Source organism: Heterocephalus glaber, unplaced genomic scaffold, assembly GCF_053883595.1.
Source record: "Heterocephalus glaber isolate CG9 unplaced genomic scaffold, H.glaber_assembly_v1.0 deba00001606, whole genome shotgun sequence".
In the NCBI taxonomy this organism is placed as follows: domain Eukaryota; kingdom Metazoa; phylum Chordata; class Mammalia; order Rodentia; family Bathyergidae; genus Heterocephalus; species Heterocephalus glaber.
Genome location: NW_028258377.1, coordinates 4993440 through 5007324, shown reverse-complemented (window position 1 = coordinate 5007324; position 13885 = coordinate 4993440).

Below are 13885 nucleotides of genomic sequence, written 5' to 3'. Positions count from 1 at the left end.
GCTACTTGGTTCCCAAAGCAGATGCCCAATGATGAGTTTGCCCAGCTGCCGTGAGTTGTGGATTTCCTGAAGAGATATTAATTCTCCCAAGGGCTTCAAGCGGCCAGTCCAGTAACCTTATGGTGAATTGGCATCTCACACCCTCTGTGTGGTTTGCTCTGTGGAGATGGAGATGACTATTCCTATAATCTTTATGGGAGTCAGAAAAGTGCCAAGGGAGATGCACCCTTTCCAAAAATAGTCTGTGCCCAGTTCCAAACCACTGAAGGCAGTAGCAGCATTTGTTAGTAAAATTATTTGTATTATCAAATATTTATGTAAGGCCCGCTATGTGCCTGGTACTGCCGTAGGTGCATTGCATGCCCTAAGTTATTGAATCTTCACAACAGTGCTCAGAAGTGGTACCATTATTGTTGCCAGTGTGAACACTGTGGTAGAGAGAGGTTAAGTAATTCATCTACAATTAGATATTTGATAAAAAGAAGATCCTGAATTCCATCAGAATCTGGGCTCTTCATCACTACACTGGATTATCTTTTCTGGTGTATTTATTCACTAACACGTTTGTATATTTGCTCATATTACAGTGGGGAAAATACATAGTAGAATTTAGTAATCACAAGCACATTTATCTTAAGAGACTACAAGGAGGTTTAACCCTACAATCTCTGCCCAGAACCTGCATCTAGCAGTGCTGCTTAAACATTTTCCCTGGAAGGCTGACTGACTTAGAGCCCACTTGCCTGTGCTGCTGGGATGTGTGCCGTGGTAAACTGTAGATCACATTTTTTAATACAATCTATTTGGCCCTAGGTGTGTAGTTGTGGCCTCTGACAAAGAGTCTATATAACTTCATTTAAATGCAAATTCCAAAGTTTGGATCTTAAGGAAGCAGCTTTAAAATATACTGAATTCAAAACTCCGTGATTGTTCTGTGCAGACTGTGAGCTCTTGATAAGGCAAGGAGGGAGAGAGGGAGGAAGGACAAGGAAGAAAATGGCTATGAAGTATACAAAAGAAACAAAGGACTGCCAAACTGAGAAACAGCAGCTCATTATCAAGCAATCTGAAGTTTCTAAAAGAGATAAAAATAAACTCAGGGAACTATTTCTTGGGTAGAAAAATGTTTCAAAAGTCTGTAAAGTCATAGAAATAGTTGTAGCTTACTATTTATGATGGTAAATAATGAAAATCTAATTACTTTGTTTATATTTAGCATTAGGATTTAGATTTGTAGAATATATATCTCTATATCTATATATCTATATAGATATAGAGATATATACCTTAATAAAGAATGTTAATAAAATTAGGGATTTGGCCAAAAGGGAGGACTGAGCGATAGATAGGTAGATAGATAGATAGATAGATAGATAGATAGATAGATAGATAGACAAACAGAGAGAGAATAGCTTTAGTGGACCAGAAATTGCATGGGGCCTCTGAAAGCTGGATCTGAGAAGCGAGCAGATGGGAGGAGGAGTCCAGAGCCACGTGAGTGCAGGAGCAGGTGATGGTGGCCTAGGCCAGCCCTGAGCTGGAGGCAGCAGATGCGGATGCAGGAGACTGGCTGGAGCTGCTCTGGGAGCTCCCCAGGCTGCCTCTTCCTCCTCTCTCCTAGGTAGTAGCTTCTAATCTGGAAGGCAGGGCAGTGAGGGCCCTGCTGATTGGTGCTGCTGTGAGTAATACAGAGCCCTGTTACTGTTGGGAGGCAAGCTGTGATCAAAGATAGGTTCAAATGTAAAAAACGACTTCACAACGAAAATTATAACACCCCGTGGAACTGCTGTCAAGAGATAGGCATAATGTTTTTCCAAAAAGGATTATCTGAAGAGAAGTAATTAACAAAACAACCAAAAAGGGAGTTTTGAATATATATATATATAATTATTTGCAAGCAGCTGTGAAGACAATACTGTTGTATACCACATCAACATATTGTTCAAGTCTGAATGTAAAATAGAATGTTTTAAAGCAGCAGAATGCTTAAAAATACAACGCTTGTGAACCTCACATGAAATATCTAATACAAAATATACCTCAGCAGTGAACGCTGAATTTCAAAAGTGAACACAAAAGGAAGATATGAAAAACTAGAAGTGGTACTAGGCAAAACAAACATAATTTATTAGTAATTATTTAAAATATAATAAAATTTAGACCTAAATTCCCATATAATCTCCATATAATGAGTGCTCAGGGGAAACAGGCGAGGACAGAAGGTTGTTAGTACTGATTAAAGCTAGATTTCAATAGATAAACACAAGTTTTACATAAATTGCACATTTAAATATGTGTATTAAAGTTTTTAGTATAACTGTACTAAAATAGCAGAAACAGAGGGCAAAACTTCCAACAAGTTAAAAGAGAAACATGGAATAAAAATTATGTAAAACAAGTATCAGCAATCCAATAAATTTATCCGAGTGAAATAAAGATTAACAATAAATCACAGTAAGTAAAATAAACAGAAAAATGATGATTGGAAGAAATAAAGTATAAGAAATAAATGTAAATAGTTTAAACGACCCTGTTCAAAAGCAAAAAAGCACAGTTTAAAAGAATGAATATTCAGCTATTTGTTTTTTATAAAAAACACATAAAAATGAAATGACACTAGAAGATGAAAATATATAGCTGGGTAAAGATTTTCTAGGGCCAGGGATTTAGCTCAGTGGTACTGCATGCGCCTGCCTTGCAACTGCAAGGTCCTGAATTTGATCCTTGTACCCAAGGGAAAAAAAAGGTTTTCTAGAGAAATACTAGTAAGATCAATAATAATAACAAAATCTAAAATAACATTAATAGTAGATAAAATGGAACTCAAAATAAATTTTTAAAGAAAAAAATGTATATTTCATGGTAAAAGATGGAATTCAACAAGAAGTATACCTGTGACAAATCTTTATCAGCATGATGGGTTCAAATTAACTGAGGCAGAAGTCACAACAAATGAGAGAAAAAGTACATTAATATTGTAATAAATAAATTTATTCACTTGTTTTGGTGACTGACATTGGAAGTAAACAACATTTAAATAAAACTGTGAGCCAGCCATGGTGGCACAGGCTTATAATCAATCCCAACACTTGGGAGGCTGAGGCAGGAGGATTGGCCTCTAGTTCGAGGCCAGCCTGGGCTACATAGTGAGTTCAAGGCCAGCCTGAACTACGAAGGGAGACTCTGCCTCAAAAAAACAACAACAACAGAAAACACAAAACTGTAAAGTTTCTTTCGTTTTTTTTGAGACAGGGTCTCACTATGTAGCTCAGCTGGCCTTGAACTCATGTAGCCCAGACTGACCTTCAACTAACAGTGAATCTCCTGCCTCAGGCTCCTGAGTGCTAGAATTACAGATGTGCACCACCGTGCCCAGCTTCAAACTATAAAAAATTAAATATCAAGAATCAAACTTGATATGCCTGAGAACTATCATGATCAAGAGTTAGTTACTTGGGGTTACATATGGGATGAAAAGCACATTTGATTTGTTAATTTCTTTACAGTGTCACCCTCCCTCTCATCTTTCTCTTTCCCCCCCCTTCTCTCTCTCTCTCTCTCTCTCTCTCTCTCTCTCTCCTCTCTCTCTCTCTCCCCTTCCTCCCTTTGGTCTGTCTTTGGAGCTACAAATCCCTGTTTTACTTATGGTAAATTATTCACATAGTACAAATAGAGTAGAGAAAAAAAAGCCTCACTTGTCCTTGTTGCTGCCCTCCTCCCAGTTCTCCATTCCATATGAAGTTCTGGTTTTCAGTTTTTGTATCATTCCTGATAATATTTGCCAATACAAGTCTATACCAGTATGTATGTACATATATGTCTGGGTGTATTTCTCCTTCCTTAAACACATGTGATCGTACATGTGTATTCCATATTGGTGAACGGTGTCCTACAGCATGGTTTTGATGGTCTAAGTAAGGTTCTGTTGTATGGATGTATTGTTTTGTAGTGACTATGAGTAATGTGTCTATGATCATTCCTATATACATTTTGATGTTCCTAAAAGTGAAATTAAATGCAGATCAATGGAAAGAAACATTTTTTAAGAGTTTCAAATAAGTGTTGCCAAGTTGTTTTCTAGAATGTTTTCCTTGTATTTTTATTGTGACCAGTATAGAGTATCCAAACACTAGTGTATGTTCATATCCAAAAAGTGAGATGAGTCTTACCTATGAAATTTACTGTTTTTCTATGTTCAAACCTGGGAGGCCATATATGCTACATCCAAGACCAAGCTTTATTCGTGTATATTTTTCATTAGAAGATGACTAAACTGAGGGTGAAAGGCAGAAGATAGGTGAATGAAGAACTGAGAAACCTTGGGTTCTTAGGAAGCTTAGTGTTAAATATGTTCTCTAACTTCCTAATAGCTTGGAAAGAGAAATATTCTTTAGAGGGAGTGACAACATGGCGAACTTTTGTTGTTAGAGAGTTTTACTGCTTTTTAAAATATGTAAAGCATGAAAGGAGCTATGACTTATTTCTTGACAAAACCACCAAATTTAGAATTGACCATAAGACTGTGTCCCTGGTTCTAGAAGAGTAATAGTCCCTTAACACGTTATCAGAAAAATGAGGCTTGGAATCTGAAAACACTGATTACATCAATATCTTGAAGATTTATTGCTTACATTGTCATACGAATGTCAAAAAAGTCTGAAGAGCTCCCTTAAGTTCATTTTACTTACCATTTCTGAAATTCTTTAAGTCAATAACCCTTCCCCCTTTAAAAACATGCAATCTCTGTTAAATGCCATCAGAAGGAGCATTCTGGAAAATATATTTATATTAATGCTAGTTTATAATATGGTGGATTTTATCAAAATAATAGTAAAATATTCTGTTGGTACAATTTCCCAGTAGCTATACTCAAGTCACTGAATGACAAGACTGGTATTTTGTGATCTGTCATTCAACTGAGTTACAGAAATGAGTTGCACTGAATTAGATGGCTTAAACTTCTCGTGTCTATGTTGACAACATCAATACTATGTCATAATCAGCTCGTCCCTCTAATTACAAGGCATGTTAAAGAAGTTCCATGATTTTCTTCAGCCACCTGAGGACAGGTACAGAATACATGACGTAGCAACACTATCAGATAAACTTGGCTTTTCTACAACAGCTCTGATTGAAGTCTATCAATATCTATTTATTCTCACAGAGAAGACAAAGCAGGTAGAATTGTTAAGAGAAGAAAGAGGAGGTCATTGCAGAATAAAGCAAAACCACTCCCTCCCCCACCCGCATTCAGATCATCTACTAATCTGACATCAGGTTGTATTACCTGATCAATAATGACTGACAAAGTAATTAACAGGAAATATCTTTATCATACATCATGTTTTAAAATTATAAATAACCTAGATCAATCTTCTTTTCACTTCACCTATTACTTGTATCTTACCTCAAATTCTTAATTATGATATAAATAATTTCTGTTGAAAATATTTAAAATTTACATCTTATTTTATTTATTTTATATCCTCATTGCTTGTTTTTTATTGAAAACTGACACATGGGTTATAAAGAATTCAATCATATGAAATACTAAAATAAAAAGTGAGTGCTCATCTCTCCCCTAACTCTACTAGTTATCCAGTATTAGTGCTGGAAAAATGTACATTCATATTTTAATATATTATGCATATAGTTTAATTTTCAAAAAAATTTTATCATACCAGTTATATATTCCTAGCGTTAACCCTTCTTAACAATAACTTAACACCATTTTATTTCCATGCATATCGGTTCACATTCTTCATTTTATGGCTGCTTCATAGTCTGATATATTTATACAACAAGTCCCTGATTTAAAAACGTCTGAGTTGTGAACTTTCACAGGTACAAACGGACCTTGCACTATGCGGAACTAGCTTACATGTCTGTGGGACATTGTCACAGTTGTGCTGCTGTGTGCTTACTGTACAGTGAAATACTGTACACTTATTTTTTGTGTGTGTATTCGGTTTTATAGGTTTTACATTGTATATTTGTGTGAAAGGTGTATAAGACTCACTTTGTCAAACTTACAAATGAATCTGTGAACTTACAGATGTTCTCCTGGAATTGAACTCATTCATAAGTCGGGCACTTACTGTGTTGTAAATTAATTTACAAATATAATTTTAAAATTATAATTTGCAATTTATAAATCTCCAATATATGAATAATTATATGTTATATGTTTGCTTTCTAAAAATTTTATTGGTACATTTTAGACATATATAATGATAACATTGACCAAAAGGAATTTATACCTGTACATGATATATCTTGTTTCTTCTTTTTTTTTTGCCATTCCCTTCCCCACCCTTCAACCCCATATTCCTCTCCTTATTTACAAAAGCTTTGTTTTCATTTTTCCTTCCATTCTCTTTTTTTCTTGTCCTTTCCTTCCTTTTCCCCTTCCCTCTTTGTCCCCTTTCCCATTTGAATATTTTCTTTTGATTTTACAATATCTATTACACATCTTGATCCTTATTTACACTTTCTGTTTCTCACACAAGAGAAATGATGCAGTGTTTAAATACATATGCCTGATTTATTTCACTTAAGAGTATGTTCTCAAGGTGCACCTATTTAATTAGAAATGTCTCAAACTTATCCTTCTTTATGGCAGAGCACTACTCTATTGTATAACAAACCCACATCTTTATCCTTTCATTGGTTGATGGGCATGTTTCCAAGATTCAGCTATTACAAACTGTGCTGCTATAAATATGGGTGTGCATATGTTGCTGTGGTATGATGCTTTTAATTCTTTTGGGAAGATATCAAGAAGGGGAATAGCTGAGTCAAATGGAACCTCTAGTCCTAGTTTTTTGAGGAATCTCCACACTGATTTCCACAGTGGTTGCACCAGTCTACACTCCCACCAACAGTGGAGAAGGGCTTCTTATTCCCCACAGCACCACCATCATTTGTTATTGGTTGATTTTTTGATACTAGCCATTCTTTATGGAGTGAAATGGAATCTCAGAGTTGTTTTAATTAGCATTTCATGAATGACCCAGTGATATTGAACATTTTTCCATATATTTATTTGCTCTTTCTACTACTTCATCTGATTAGTGTCTATTCATTTCAGATACCTATTTTTGGATTGGACCTTTAAATTTAGGGGTCTGATTTTTTTGAGTTCTTTATGTATTCTGGATATTAGTCCTTTGTCTGAGGAACAGCTAGAAAAATTTTTTCCCCACACTGTGGGTTGTCTCTTCACTCTGTTAGTGAATTTTTTTGATATGCAAATGCTTTTTTTAATAATATGAGATCCCAGGTATTGATTCCTTGTGATATTTCCTATGTGATTGGGATTTTGTTCATAAACTCTTTGCCTACATCAATGTCTTCAAGAGTTCTACCTATTCTATCTTCCAGCAGATTTAGTGTTTCTGTTTTAATATTTAGATCTTTGATCCATTTTTATTTAAATTTAGTACATGGTGAGAGCTATAGGTCCAGTTTTACCTTAAGCATGTGGAAGGCCAGTTTTTCCAGCACCATTTATTAAAGAGGCTATCTTTCTTCCAGTGAAGGTCTTTGGCTCCTTTGACAAAGATAAGGTGGCTGAGTATGTTTGGGGTTATTTCTACATCTTCTGACCTGTTCCACTGATCATCAGGTCTGTTCTTTTGCCAGTATCCTGCTGTTTTTATCATGGTAGCTTTGTACTATAACATTAATTCAGGTATTGCAATGCCCCCTGCCTCTTTGTTGTCCAGAATTGCTTTTGCTATTCTAGGTCTCTTCTGACTTCAGATGAATTTTAGGATTGTTTTTCTTTTATTCTGGGATGTATGTTATTAGTATTTTGATTGGGTTTGAATTAAATCTGTGTAACAATTTTGGAAGTATTGCCATTTTCACTATATTGGCCCTGCCTACAAAAGAAAAAGGGATATCTTTCCTTTTTCTCATATTCTCTTCAATCACCTTTTTCAGAGTATTGTAGATTTCAAAGTAAAAGTTTTTTACTTCCTTTATAAGATTGATTCCTGCTGCTTTTAAAATTTCTACCCTGAGGATAAAATTGCCATAATGAGGGCATATTTACTTCATATAATTTTCTAGTTCAGGGGTCCATCCTGCAGATCTCAGCCCAAAGGAAGGGGCTTCTGGGCTGCTGTCCCTCCCTCTGCTCCTGGCCCAGAGGAAGAGGCTTCTGAGCCCCCGTCCCACCACTCCCAGCTCAGAGAAGGTGAGCTGCTAGGGTGCCAACAGCACCCCCACCACCTGGGTCAAAATGAGAAGACATGTAAACAAGTCTCAAAAACAGACTTCCAGATCAACTACAGCAACCTCAAAGGGAAATGAGATGGAGCACTCTGATACTCAACCACCTGGACTCCCTGGCAACAAAAGAGGATCTGGAAAACATGAAATCAGAAATAATTTCTCACAGAACAGCAGAGATTGTGCCCAAAGTGCAAGATATGATTAATAAATCTAGAGAGGAGCTGAGGGACATGATGGAATCCCAACACAGGAAACAAATATAATCCATAAAACAGATGCAAACACATTTCCAGGAGATCAAAAACTCCATTGAAAGTATACACAGCAGAATGAGCCAATGTGAGGACAGAATTTCAGATATAGAAGATAAGACTGCAATTAGTGACCAGGAAAAGAAAAATTGCTTCAAAATTATAAGGGAACATGAGAAATCAACCCAGCAGCTGCTAGACAATGCAAAGAAGAATAATATAAGACTGATTGGAGTCAAAGAAGAAACAGGAGAGAGTGCAGATGACATAAAAAAACTGTTCACAGGAGTGATGGCAGAAAACTTCCAAAGCAGGGGAAAATAACTTGACATACAGATAAGTGAGGCATATAGGACTCCAACTAGCCTTGATCAAAAAAAAAAATCTACACATAGGCATATAATTGTTAAGATTCCAGAAACTCAACAGAAGAACAAAGTTCTACAAGCAGTTAGAGAAAAGAAACAAATCACATACAAAGGAAAGCCCATCAGAATCACAGCAGACTTCTCAACACAAATCCTCAAGTCAAGAAGAGCTTGGAGTGACATATTCCAAGCCCTAAAGGAAAAAAGCCTCCAACCCAGATTGATGTACCCTGCAAAACTATCTTTCAAAATTGGTGGAGAAATAAGATACTTTCATGACAAAGAGCACCTCAGGAACTTCATGAATACCAAACCAGCACTCCAAAAAAGTTTAGACAATATACCAGGAACAGACAATGTGGATCATATCTGCATGAAGCACAACAGAATGAACCCATTGAGCACAACAAGAAATTAAATATAAAGGGGGAGAATCCAACAAAAAGAAAAAGTCATGACAATGATAAGTCAAAAATGTAACAGTTATAACCATCAATGTCAATAGTCTCAATTCACCAATCAAAAGAAATAGACTGGCAGAATGGGTCAGGAAGCAAAATCCAACAATATGTTTCATACAAGAAACACACTTAACTCAAAATGAAACGCATAGACTGAAAGTAAATGGGTGGAAAACAATACACCATGCGACGGGAACCCCCAAAAAAGCAGGAGTAGCCTTTGCCATTCAAGTGGATTTCAAACCAACATTGATTAAGAGAGACAAAGAAGGACATCCTTGTAAAGTGAACAATCCTTGTACATCCTTGTAAAGTGAACAATCCAACATAAAGAGATGATAATCATAAATATCTATGCACCAAACACTAATGCACCCCACTATATAAAACAAATACTAATGGACATGAAAAGTCATATATGCACGAATACAGTTGTATTCTGAGACCTCAGTACCCCACTGCCACAAATAAATAGATCAACTAGACAAAAAATAAGTAATGAAAACTAGAACTCAATTGAACTCTTGAACAAATGAACTTAACAGATATTTACAGTGTTTCACCCGACAAAATCAGGATACACATTCTTCTCAGCTGCACATGGTTCATTCTCCAAAGTAGACCAGACCCTCACTCATACAACATGTTTAGGTAAGTGCAAAGAAATTGAAGTTATCCCTGGTATATTAACAGACCATAATGCAATGAAATTGGAGATTCATAGCAAAAGAAACCGCAAAAATTACACATTCTTTTTGGCTGCACACAGGTCGTTCTCCAAAAGAGACCACATACTCACTCAGAGAACGTGTTTAAGTAAGAGCAAAGGAACTGAAGTTATCCCCTGTATATTATCAGACCATACTGTGATGAAATTGGAGATCAATGGTAAAAGAAACCGCAAGAATTTCATAAACACATGGAAATTGAACAACACACTTCTGAATGGCCAATGGGTCACAGAGGAAATTAAAGAAGAAATCAGACAGTTCCTTCAAATAAATGACAATGACAATACAACATATCGGAATCAATGGGACACAACGAAAGCAGTCTTATGAGGAAAATTCATAGCAGTGCATACTCATATTAGGAAAACAGTGAGTCCATTTAAAAAACTTGATGCTGAACCTCAAGCTTCTAGAAAAAGAAGAGCAAGACAAACCCAAAGCTCATACAAGGGAGAACACTATAAAGAGGACAGCAGAAATCAATGCAACGGAGATGAAGAGAATGATATAAAGAAGTCAATGAGGCCAAGAGTTGATTCTTTGAAAGAATCAACAAAATTGACAAACCTTTAGCCAACCTTATCAGAAAAAGGAAAGAAAAGGCCCAAATCCACACAATTAAGAATGAAAAGGATGAAATTACAACACAACCAGCAGAAATCCAGAGGGTCATCAATACCTACTTCCAGAGCCTACATGCCAATAAGATGGAAAACACAGAAAAAATGGACAGATTCCTAGATACATATGAATTACTAAAGTTGAATGAAGAAGACCTAAAAATTCTAAACAAACCAATATTAGCCAATGAATTTGAAAACGTAATTAAAAATTTACTAAGAAAGGCCAAGGTCCTTATGGCTTCACTGATGAATTCTACAAGACATTCAGAAAGGAACTACTGCCACTACTGTTTAAACTCTTCAATGAAATTGAAAGAGAAGCAATACTCCCAAATTCCTTCCTGGAGGCAAGCATCACCTTGATCACTAAAGCAGAGAAAGACCCAACCAAAAAAGAGAACTATAGGCCAATCTCACTAATGAACATAGATGCAAAAATCCTTAATAAGATACTGGCAAATAGAATGCAAAAGATCATCAAGAAGATCATCAACCCTGACCAAGTGGGATTCATCCCAGGGATGGAGGGATGGTTCAACATATGCAAATCAATCAATGTAATACACTATATCAATAGAGCCAAGGATAAAAACCATATGATTATCTCCATAGATGCAGAAAAAGCATTTCACAAAATCCAACACGCATTTATAATAAAAACCTTACAAAAAATTGGAACAGACAGTCTCTACCTCAAACTGATAAAAGCCATCTATGAAAAACCAACAGTCAATATCATACTGAATGGTCAAAAACTGAAATCCATCACACTAAAATCAGGAACAAGGCAAGAATGTTCACTATCACCAGTTTTCTTCAATATAGTTTTGGAAACATTAGCCACAGCAATTAGACAAGAGAAAGAAATAAAAGGAATAAAGATAGGAAATGAAGTCAAATTGTCATTATTTGCAGATGACATGATACTCTATATAGAAGACCCCAAGAACTCCACCAAAATTCTTCTAGACTTAATAACCAAATTCAGTAGAGTAGCAGGATACAAGGTCAACACACAAAAATTAATAGCTTTCCTCTATAGGAACAACAGACTCATTGAGAGAGAAATAGGGCAAACAATTCCTCTCACAATAGCATCCAAAAAACTGAAACACCTAGGAATCAACCTGACAAAAGACATCAAAGACCTTTTCCCTGTAAACTATAGCACTCTGAAAAGAGAGATTGAAGATGATATCAGAAAATAGAAAGACATTCCCTGCTCCTGGGTAGGAAGGATCAACATAGTGAAATTTCCCATACTTCCAAAACTACTATATAGATTCAGTGCAATCCCAGTTGAAATTCCAAAAGCATACTTCACAGACCTTGAGAAAACAATCCAAAAATTCATTTGGAACAAGAAGACACCCAGAATAGCAAAAGCAATTCTAGGTAACAGAGACATGGCAGGGGGTATCACAATCCCCAACTTGAAACTACACTACAAAGCTACTGGGATAAAACAGCATGGCACTGGCAAAGAAACAGACCTGAGGACCAGTGGAACAGATTAGAAGATGCAGAAACAACTCCAGACACACTCAGCGATCTCATCTTTGACAAAAGAGCCAAACACCCTCACTGGAGAACAGATAGCCTCTTTAATAAATGGTGCTGGAGGGCCAGGTATTTAGCTCAGTGGTTTCGCTGCCTGCTACACAAGCACGAGGACCCAAGTTCAATCCCTGGTACCAAAAAAAAAAAAAATCCTTCAAAATTTTGGGCCGAGGATTTAGCTCAGTGATTCTGTCACCTGCTTCACAAGCACAAGGACTCAAGTTTGATCCCAGGTACCAAATAAATAAATAAATAAATGGTGCTTGAAAAATTGGGTTTCAACTTGCCAAAGACTAAAACTGTATCTCTCACCATGCACTAAACTAAAATCAAAATGGATTAAAGATCTAAATATTCAAATAGAAATGCTGAATGGGCTGGAACAGAGGTTAGGTAGAACTCTTGAAGACATTAGTGTAGGAAAAGATTTTTATGGACAAAACCTCAGTTGCCCATGAACTAACACAAATAATCAACAAGTGGGATCTCTTCTCATTAAGAAGCTTCTGCATAGCAAGAGAAACCACCAGCAATGTGAAGAGACAACCCCCAATATGGGAAAAAATCTTCACCTGCTGTTCCTCAGTCAAAGGCCTACTATCTGGAATCTATAAAGAACTTAAAAAGATCAACCCTCCCAAATTTAAAGACTCCATCCATAAATCAGCATCTGAATTGAACAGACATTTCTCAGACAAAGAAGTAGAAATAGCAAATAAACATGAAAATATGTTCAACATCACTGGTCATTTGAGAGATGCAAACAAAAACAATGCTGAGATTCCACCTCACTCCAGAAAGAATGGCTGCTATCATGAAATCAACCAACAACAAATGCTGGTGGGGCAGTGGGGAAAGACGAACCCTGTTCCACTGCTCGTGGGAGTGCAGACTGGTGAAACTACTGTGGAAATCAGTATGGAGATACCTCAAAGAACTAGGACTGGAAGTCCCATTTGACCCAGCTATTCCCCTGCTGGGTATCTTCCCCAAAGAATTAAAAGAATCATACCACAGTGATATATGTGCACCTATGTTCATAGTAGCACAATTTGTAATAGCTAATATTTGGAAGCATTCCAAATGCCCATCACTGGAGACTGGATAAAGAAAATGTGTGTTTTTTTTTTTTTTTTAATAAAATGGAGTACTACTCAGCCATAAAAAATGAGAAATTAGAGACATTTATAGCTAAATGGATGCACATTGAGGCAATAATCTTAAGTGAAATAAATAGGACTCATATGTGTAAATACAGAATAGTTTCTCTAGTGTGAGAAACTTAAAGTGTAAATAAGGACTAAAAGGTATAATAGATAATGTGAAATAGGAAAAAAAGGGGAAAAGGGGAAGAGGAAGTGAGAGGTGTAGGGGAAAGGAAAGAAGGAAATGGAGTTACTATGAGAAAATGAAAAAATGGAAACAAAGTCTTTGTAAATAGGGAGCCATGGAGGGGTTGATAGGAGGGCAGGGGAAGGGGGAAAAATAAGAACCAAGAGAGATTATGTAAAGGTGTAAATTTCCAATGATGAATGTCATTATATTGTACAACTAAAATGTACCAATGATTAAAATGAATAATTGATAATGCAAAATAGGAAGAAAAGGTCCAAAGGCATTGGGGAAGTGGGAGGTATAGGGGAAAGGAAA